Here is a 10,702-nt window from a genome sequence, read left to right on the forward strand (position 1 = left end):
ATTGGATTTGGAATTTTGATGGGGATTGAATTGAATCTATAGATCATTTTTGGTAAAATGGACATTTTTATTATATTAATCCTGCCAATCCATGAGCATGGAGATCTTTCCATCTTCTGAGATCTTCTTCAATTTCTTTCTTCAGAGGCTTGAAGTTCTTATCATACAGATCTTCACTTGCTTGGATTAAGTCATACCGAGGTATTTTATATCATTTGTGACTATTATGAAGGGTGTCATTGCCCTTATTTCTTTCTCGGCTGGTTTCTCTTTTGTGTAGAGGAAGGCTACTGATTTATTTGAGTTAACATTATACCCAGCCACTTTGCTGAAGGTGTTTATCAGATTTAGTAGTTTTCTGGTGGAACTTTGGGGATCACTTAAATATACTATCATATCATCTCAAATAGTGATATTTTGACTTCTTCCTTTCCAATCTGTATCCCTTTGATCTCCTTTTGTTGTCTAATTGCTTTGGCTAGGACTTCGAGAACTACATGGAATAAGTAGGGAGAGAGTGGGCAGCCTTGTCTACTCCCTGATTTTAGTGGGATTCCTTCAAGTTTCTCTCCATTTAGTTTAATGTTAGTGATTGGTTTGCTGTATATGGCTTTTACTATGTTGAGGTGTGGGCCTTGAATTCCTGTTCTTTCCAGGATGTTTATCCTGAAGGGGTGTTGAATTTTGTCAAATGCTTTCTCAGCATCTAATGAAATGATCATGTGGTTTTTACTCTTTCAGTTTGTTTATATACTGTATTATGTTGATGGTTTTCCATATATTATACCATTCCTGCATACCTGAGATGAAGCCTACTTGGTCATGGTGGATGATTGTTTTGATGTGTTCTTGGATTTGTTTTGCAAGAATTGTATTGAGTATTTTTGAATCGATATTCATAAGGAACATTGGTCTAAAGATTTCCTTCTTTCTTGGGTCTTTGTGTGGTATAGGTATAAGAGTAATTGTGGCTTCATAGAAGGAATTCTGTAGCGTTCCATCTGTTTCGATTTTGTGGAATAGTTTGGATAGTATTGGTATGAGGTCTTCTATGAAGGTCTGATAAAATTCTGAACTGAACCCATCTGGACCTGGGCTCTTTTTGGTTGGGAGACTTTTAATGGCTGATTCTATTTCTTTAGGAGTTATGGGGTTGTTTAAATGGTTTATCTGTTCCTGATTTAACTTTGGTACCTGGTATCTGTCTAGGAAATTGCCCATTTCCTCCAGATTTTCAAGTTTTGTTGAATATAGGCTTTTGTAGTAGGATCTGACGATTTTTTTAATTTCCTCTGATTCGGTTGTTATGTCTCCCTTTTATTTTCTGATTTTGTTAATTTGGACACACTCTCCTCTCGTTAGTCTGGCTAAGGGTTTATCTATCTTGTTGACTTTCTCAAAGAACCAGCTTTTGGTTCTGTTGATTCTTTCCATAGTCCTTTTTGTTTCTACTTGGTTGATTTCAGCTCTGAGTTTGATTATTTCCTACCTTCTACTCCTACTGGGTTTAGTTACTTCTTTTTGTTCTAGAACTTTTAGGTATGCTGTCAAGCTGCTGATATATGCTCTCTCCTGTTTTTTTCTGCAGGCACTCAGAGCTATGAGTTTTCCTCTTAGCACAGCTTTCATTGTTTCCCATAAGTTTGGGTATGTTGTACCTTCATTTTCATTAAATTCTAAGAAGTCTTTAATTTCTTTCTTTCTTTCTTCCTTGACCTGGTCATCATTGAGTAGAGCATTATTCAACTTCCATTTATATGTGGGCCTTCTTTCCTTACTATTATTGAAGACCAGCTTTAGTCCGTGGTGTCTGATAGGATGCAGGGGATTATTTCTATCTTTCTGTATCTGTTGAGGCCTGTTTTATGACCGATTATATGGTCAATTTAGGAGAAAGTACCATGAGGTGGTGAGAAGAAGGTATATCCTTTTGTTTTAGGATAGAATGTTCTATAAATATCTGTTAAGTCCATTTGGTTCATGACTTCTCTTAGTCTGACTATGTCTCTGTTTAATTTCTGTTTCCATGATCTGTCCACTGATGAGAGTGGGGTGTTGAACTCTCCTACTATTATTGTGTGAGGTGCAATGTGTGCTTTGAGCTTTAGTAAGGTTTCTTTTATGTATGTAGGTGCCCTTGTATTTGGAGCATAGATATTTAGGATTGAGAGTTCATCTTTGTGAATTTCTCCTTTGATAAATATGAAGTGTCCTTCCTCATCTTTTTTGATTACTTTTGTTTGAAAATCGATTTTATTCGATATTAGAATGGCTACTCCAGCTTGCTTCTTCAGAACATTTGCTTGGAAAATTGTTTTTCAGGCTTTTACTCTGAGGTAGTTACTGTCTTTGTCTCTGAGATGTGTTTCCTGTTGGCAGCAAAATGTTGGGTCCTCATTGTGTCTCCAGTTTGTTAATCCCTGTCTTTTTATTGGGGGAATTGAGTCCACTGATGTCGAGATATCTCCTAAGTAATAGTGATTGTTGCTTCCTGTTATATTCGGATTTGGATGTGAGAATATGTTTGTGTGCTTGTCTTCTCTTTGTTTTGTTGCAAAATGATTAGTTTCTTGCTTTTTTTAGGGTATAGCTTGCCTCCTTATGTTGGGCTTTACCATTCATTATCCTTTGTAGGGCTGGAATTGTAGAAAGGTATTGTGTAAATTTGGTTTTGTCATGGACTATCTTGGTTTCTCCATCTATGTTAATTGAGTGTTTTTCTGGATACAGTAACCTGGGCTGGCATTTGTGTTCTCTTGGGGTCTGCATGACATCTGTCCAGGATCTTCTGGATTTTATAGTCTCTGGTGAGAAGTCTGGTAATTCTGATAGGTTTGCTTTTATATGTTACTTGCCCTTTTTCCCTTACTGCTTTTAGTATTCTTTGTTTATTTTGTGCATTTGGTGTTTTGACTATTATGTGTCGGGAGGTGTTTCTTTTCTGGTCCAATCTATTTGGAGTTCTGTAGGCTTCTTGTATGTTTATGAGCATCTCTTTCTTTAAGTTAGGGGAGTTTTCTTCTATCATTTTGTTGAAGATATATACTGGTCCTTTGAGCTGGGAGTCTTCACTCTCTTCTATACCTATTATATTAGGTTTGATCTTCACGGTGTGTCCTGGATTTCCTGTTTCCTTTGAGCCAGTAGCTTTTTCCATTTTACATTATCTTTGACAGTTGTGTCGATGATTTCTATGGAATTTTCTCCTCCTGAGTTTCTTTCTTGTATCTCTTGTATTCTGTTGGTGATGGTTTTATCTATGGCTCCTTGTCTCTTCCTTGGTTTTCTGTATCCAGGGTTGTCTCCCTTTGTGCTTTCTTTATTGTTTCTATTTCCATTTTCAATTCCTTCACCTGATTGTGTTTCCCTATAATTCTTTCAGGGATTTTTGTCTTTCCTCTCTATAGGCTTCTACTTGATTTTTTGTGTTTTCCTGCATTTTTCTAAGGGACTTCTTTATGTCTTTCTTGAAGTCCATCATCATGATCAAATGTGATTTTAAATCTAGATCTTGTTTTTCTGGTATGTTGGGTTTTCAGCGTTTGCTTTGGTGGGGGAATTGGACTCCAATGATGCCATGTAGTCTTGGTTTCTGTTGCTTGGTTTCCTGTGCTTGCCTCTTTCCATCAGGTTGTCTCTGGTGTTACCTTTTTCTGCTATTTCTGACAGGGGCTAGACCGTCCTATAGGCCTGTGTGTCAGGAGTGCTGTAGACCTGTTTTCCCGTTTTCTTTCAGCCAGTTATGGGAACAGACTGTTCTGCTTTCAGGTGTGTAGTCATTCCTGTCTACTGTTCTTCAGGTGTTCCTGTGGGCGTGTGTCCTGAGTCCACCAGGCAAGTCACTTAGAGTAGAAAAGTTGGTCTTACCTTTGGTCTCTGGCCTGAAGTTACTCCCCGGGGCTGGGTTTCAGCTCTTCTATGAGGGGTGCAATCAAAAGGACCTTCCCTGCCTTTCCTCTGGTCATTGTGCACAGGGTCCCAGATGGTACCACACGTTTTCCTCTAGAGTCAGAAATGTGGGCAGAGAGTAGTCTCCTCTGGCTTCCCAGGTGTGTCTGCCCCTCTGAAGGTATAGCTCTCCCTCTCATGGGATTTGGGTGCAGGTAGCTGTTTGACCGGGTCCCTTCAGTTCCGGGCACAATCTGGACCCAGGGCTCCTGCAGTTTGAGTGCCCCTATCTTCCTGTTCCCAGAGGCTCTATACAATTTCCTCGTGAGCCAGGGATGTGGGCAAGGGTGGGCAGTACTGGAAGTCTCTCCTGCCCTGCAGTCTCAGGAGTACCCACCTGTCTGGGCTGTGAGCTCTCTCTCCCATAGGGTTTGGGAGCAGGCAAGACAAATCTTAAAGTTAACCACTAGGTGTTCTGTATGCTTTGCTAATAGGATTTCCTGACAAGGATTTCCTTGACAATTAGCTACTAAGAGAAGCTAAGAAGAGAAAAATAGCATAAATATTTTTATTTTCATTTTATATAAGAAAAGAGAAAAAGAAAAAAAACAGTGCCATAATGTATCTAGGCATTCCTAAGGATGTGTATCTTCTAAACACATAGGATATTTCAACTCTAGCCTGGCTTGTAACTTGAAATCTCTCAGTCACTACACTGGTGGGGAAGAGACACTGGAGAAACCACATTCCCCTCCAGAATAAGACTTTATTTTGTAAATAACTTTTCCATTCATGCAAACATTCAACTCTTTCTCATTTGCTTGATATTACTTCTAAATTATATAAATTGGCTTTCTATTTAGTTTTCAACACATCACTCTAACATTTGAATGCTTACCAAGTACAAAATAAATATGTTTATTTTGAACCAAATCTACAGAGATAACATAATTATAAGAAAAAATAAGCCATCACAAACGCTCTGTCAAAAGACGTAAGAAGCAAAAAACTCCTTATTTAGTTTGATTTTTTGATATGTAAATTATCCTGTACTTATCATCCAGAAGCATATTGTTTACATGTCAATTAAGTCTACAATGCCTGTGAATCCCCTAATTATATCACTATTGAGAGCTAGAAAATTAAAACTAGTCATGCTTCAGATAGTCTTTCACAGATGTCAAAGTAAATTACAGGTGAAGAAAAAACAAACAACTTCTGAAGTACCACAGGGATATATTAAAGCTATGCAACATATACAGTCCTTGTTTATTTCCCTCATTTTGTGAGGATATGCATTTCATAGAGGAAGAGAATTTCTCTACATTATTTTTATTGGCAAATTTATAATTGGGTATTAAAGGCACACCCCTATGGCCCTCTGTTGGTGAACTGAATACAAGAAGAAAAGAATAAAGCATAGAGGTCATGTCTTCTCATCTGGTATGCTATGAGTCCTGTTGACCAATGGAGAAGGCTTCAGTATGTACCATCCACCAGAGACTTATATTCATAAAACCTGAGTTTCTTAGGAGAGCCCCTAATCCCCTTTAAAACTGGGACAGTCTTTGTACCTAGAAAGACTTCACAGCTGTTATTTAGACCTCAATTTAATTTCATTTAATAAAACTAAACACACTCACTTTTTGAAAGCTTTTCTTTAGCTCATAAAATAGAAAACTGTCAAATTTATTTTATTGTTTTTGGTACCATTTCCCATTTACCAAGTCAGTTTGAGTTACAACAGCTGGAATTCATCTCTAGAGAAACACACCGGGAAACTCTCAGCCCAAGCCAGGACTGGGGAGGTGTTTATTGCGCTATTGAACATTCAAGCCAGGTCTAAAACTGCTATGGTCTCTTAAAGTCAAGAGAATCAGCTTCTTTTATAGACTGTATTTTGTCTGAAATTGAAAGAAATTCCTTTTCTTCACCATAAGAATACCTGATTGAACTTCACTTACATTTGAACATAGCACTAGCTTTTTATGTATATTCAAAATGGTATAGATCCTTTGGAAAAGAAAACCCCAAAATGTTTGTCACTGACCTAGACAATACAACTCCTGAACCTTAGGATAATAATTTTATTTTACTATTATTATTTTTTTACCTTTAAGATCCAAAAAGCTAGTTTGAGAAGGGCACATACATTCAAACCATAGCACCTGGCTATCCTGAAGCAGATACATGAGAAAGGTCATGTGGATCGTGTGTGATGGGAAAAATATTCAAAGAGACCCAATTGTTTTCACTCCCATATGCTAGAATTTTCTGAGATCAACTTCTCATATTGGAAAGAAATATAACTCCCTTGATCTAACTACAATCTCTTTAATTTAAGGGACTTACACTTTGAGAGTTTCATATAGTATATTTTATTATATTCTTTCCCATTCCCAACTACTACCAGATCCTGAACCCCATCCTACTACCCACCAAACTTAATGTTTTTCCTTTCACTTAGATAAAAAGTTACAAAAGAAAAGGGGAACCAAACCACAAAGTCTTACTTGTGTTTGACAGCTACTCCTGACTATGGAACCTGTCTTAGAGTGTGGTCAATATGATTTGTGTTTATTACATTGAAGAAAACTAACTTTGAGCTCTCCCCACAACTGCCATTTGTGAATAGCTTTTCGGCTGTGGGTGAGACTTTGTACCCACTTTTCCCATCATTCTGGGGTGATATTTGTTAGTTTGTTTCTTCCAGCTTGAGCTTACTTGCTGGTCTTGAGAATTCTGTCACAATCATGATAAGTTCATATTTACAACTTTTGTGTCTACTTCTTTTATTAAGGTAAAGTGGGCATCTCTTTTTCTGAATTTAATTATAATCTCTTAGAGGACATCAAGGCAGAATTTTACAGCCAAGTTTTCTGAAGTAATGAAGTCCTAAAACTCTGACAATTTAATTTCAAATGAAGTCTCATATTTGACTTGTAATTGGAACATGTAAGTGTAAGTGGTGTGTTTGGGTCTCTATGTGTAAATTTGTGAGAAAGTTGTAATTGTGTACCTAAGAATACAAACTGCAGTGCACAGAAATATACAATATCCATTTTAAAATTTATAATAATTTTTTTAAATAAAACTTGCCTCTATTTCTTTAGCTATCTATTTGGCATTATTATAGTAGAAAATATGATGAAAAAATAGTTTTCAATTTAAAGAATATTTACTTAATTGCTTTTTGGTCTTTTGTATGAGATCAAGTATAAAAAATAGATAAAACAAATGCTTATTTCTATTCTGCATTAGATGGATACATTTTGTATTTTATTCAAGGTTTCCCAACCCACATACTCTATCAGTGTTCTCTTACATTAATTTCTTTTCTAAAGCTATTTCTAGGAGCTATTATCTCAGAAAGGGATGCTAGAATACTTTTGACTTAATAAGTTATTGTAACTCCAAAAATTTTATTTTCAAAATAAAAGTGCAGCTTAATTACTTTTAATTTGCTGTAGCAAAATATGTCTTATGTCTTTATTTTGCAAATATTATGGAATCATCTCTTTTATAACTAACAATAATCTAGCTGTTTCTGTTATTAGTTTCTTTTCTAAAATATTTATTTTATTATTTTAAAGTTATGTGTATGTGTGTTCTTGTATATGGGTTTAAAGCATGGAAGTATAAGTGTCCCACAATGGCAGAGGAAGGTGTCCAATCCCCTTGTAGTAGAAGAGGCAATTACCACTACTAAGACATTACCAATGTCATGCCACTAATTTTGTTATGGGGGGGGGGGACAAAATACTTAAGGAGAAACAAAAACAATTGACAGTTTAATAAACATTTAAGCTGCCAGAAATGAAATGGGATTCATCAGTGAGTTTTTTTTAATTTGTTTTGTTTTGCTTGATAATGTCTCCAATATCTGGTCTTGCCAAGTGCATAAATTCTGGCCTAAAGGAAGGTAGTTCTATTGCTCTAATAGAGCATCCACCTAAAGACTATGTCTTACTGCCTCATGCATTACACAGCCAGGATTATGATGCCAGTCAGAATTGTGGCCTACCATTTTGTTAGTTACTCATATATAATAGACAACCAATATATCACATCAAATGTTTTCATAATATAGCATTTATGAACACCTTACTTGATATTGTAGACATTAGCAAAACCTATTGTCACTAGTCTCCGTGTTTACTGTGTGCTGTAATACATGGGTTTCAAATCTGACTGACTATCCAATACTTCAAAATATTAAACACCATATGAGCAAGGGAGAAAGCTTTGATGTTATGATAAAGTAGGACAGCATCAAAGGAGAATTATAACTAAAAAAATAGTCTTTGTAAAGAGGTGGGAAGAAGAAGGTTCTTATTGAACTCTTTGTCCTCTGCCAGGAAACTGCGTCAACTCCGACTTCAAACCAGACTTTGGTCTAACAAGACCCATGCTGATGTGTCTTCTGATTTTCAAAGAAATTAGTTTAGTTCTTGGCTTCTATGTTTCTACACATAACTTCTAGGTACTGAAGGGCCACTAAATGTATTTTCCAAAGGCATAATTTATTAAGAGCAATGTCTTTGTTTGGGTTTTATTGCTGTGAAGAGATAACATGACAAAGGCAACTCTATAAGTCTGCCCATTTTTCTCTTTGGAGTAACTCTAGAGACCTATGGGCTCAACAGGCTTTAGAGAAAAAGACTGTTAGTGTGTGGATCCTGGGACTTTGCAAAGCACTGAAATGCTTTAAGTGAGGCACACTGGGCCTTCGTAGCAGTGATATAAAAGATGGTTGTGCTGAGGGTGATGTGATCTCTGGAGATTATTCTTATGATGTTTTGATGAAGAATGTTGCTGCTTTTTGCTTTGGTCAGAAGAGTCTGCTTGAGGCTAACATAAAGAGATTTATATTAATTGCACTGACAAAGGAAGTCTTCAAAAAAAAGCCCAGTACAGACTTTGTCCTCTGGTTTACTCTCCTAAAGAGTATTTTGATCGAGCATAGGAAATTAGAAAGGAAAAGTACAAAGTGCATTGTTCAAGTATTTAAAGAGCATAGTGAAATGGAATGGAGCTAAATTCTAAGTTTAATAAGATAAACAGATAAAGGGAATTGTGACCTTGGAGCAGGATTGCACCCAGCTGAGCTCATTGTTTATGTATTTGCAGTTAAACAAGGCCATACCTACTCCAACAAAGTCACACCTCCTAATAGTGCCACTCCCTGGGCCAAGCATATTCAAACCACCACAATCATATATCTAGTTATCTCTCAGATTGTAATCTATGTTTGATGCTACGGTGATTTGAATGTGAACGGCCTCCTTGGGCTCATATCTTTGAAGGCTTGGTCCCACTTAGGGGAGTTCTTTGGCATTGATTCAGACTGTTTGTCCTTGGTAGAGAAGTTCTGTGGTTTCAAAGCCCAAAACAAATCTAGTCTCTCTTTTTCTGCCTGCAACTTGCAGATCAGATATAAGCTCTCAACTATTACTCTAGCACCATGCCCGCTCACCTACCTCCATATTCCCACCATGATGATCATGGATCAAACCTCTGAAATTGTAAGCAAGTTCTCAATGTTAAAATGCATTATTACAAGTTTATTTATAAACTGTTGTGGTCATAGTGTTTCATTGCAGCAATAGAACAGCAATTATAATATATACAATTTCTACTTTTCAACTCTAAAAAGATATTTAAAGAGTTTTTTTTTTTAACTCGGTGTGAATTCTTGAGAACATTTATTTTTTATCTTGTAAGGAAATGTTTTCATATTCATTAGTATTTGTGTAGTAATATTAATTGAGTTTTGAAAAGCTTTTTTCAATTTTATCAATTTTGTTTTAAAGAACCTACTAATAAGAAGTATAGCACACACCTAAACAGACCAAAGTGTATACATCTTCGCGAACTTTTCTACATTCAGAACAGCAATCTGAAATGGAAGCAGTGTAACTTTACCTTAGATTTTACACTTACACAAGGAAAAGAAAATATACATACTGGGTCATTTCAAGAAATCTTGGATCTACTCATGTGTACAAAGAGACAAAAGACTCCTTAGGTCAAAGAGGAAATTTAAAAAGTCAATCATTCAGAAACTGAAACAACAAAACTTATCTAAAAGAGGTCTTGCAAGAAGAAATATTGGGGGCAGTTTCAGGTTTTGGTTGTTGAGTCCTTGGCTGGTGTCAGAAAAATGGCTACAAACTTTCTAGTGCGCGAGAAGATCTGGTTTGACAAGTTTAAATATGACAATGCAGAAAGGAGATTCTACCAGCAGATGAATGGGCTTGTGGCTGCCGGCTTCTGTCAGGAGAAGGGTGACAGCATGATCCTCTGAGACATTGCAAGAGCCAGAGAGAACGTCCAGAAATTATTGGCTGGAAATTCAGGCCCTGGAGCCTCCAGTGGACCTGGTGGAGATCACAGTACCCTCACTGTGCAGATTGCCAGTCTGGAAGTAGAGAAACAGAAACTTTCAGGCATGGTACAAGACTTTCAGCAGCCATTTCCAAGTTGGAGGCCCGGCTGAGCCCTCTGGAGAAGAGTTCACCTACTCACAGAGCCAGAGCCCCAGAGACCCAACATGTCTCTCCTATGTATCAAGTAGAGCCCTAGGCCAAGAAAGGAGTAGACTTGCTCTAAGAAGAAATAACCAAATTCGAGGAGCATATGCGGAGTGTCCTAAACGCAGCTTTCAACAAAATCTGAAAGTCAGAGAGTGTATGGTTTCATGTATATGAGGACCTGCTGAGATTAAAGACTGAAACTCCCGCAAAAATAATAACAGTAATAATAATAATAATAATAATAATAATAATAATAATAATAATAATGAGTGATGTAG

General features: G+C 36.8%; 1 pseudogene; it reads left to right on the plus strand.

Moving 5' to 3' along the window:
- Window positions 1-10,051: 10,051 nt before the first annotated feature.
- Window positions 10,052-10,500, plus strand: LOC116896073 (annotated as a pseudogene).
- Window positions 10,501-10,702: the final 202 nt, after the last annotated feature.

This window comes from Rattus rattus, chromosome 3 (genome assembly GCF_011064425.1).
Source record: "Rattus rattus isolate New Zealand chromosome 3, Rrattus_CSIRO_v1, whole genome shotgun sequence".
Taxonomy (NCBI): Eukaryota; Metazoa; Chordata; class Mammalia; order Rodentia; family Muridae; genus Rattus; species Rattus rattus.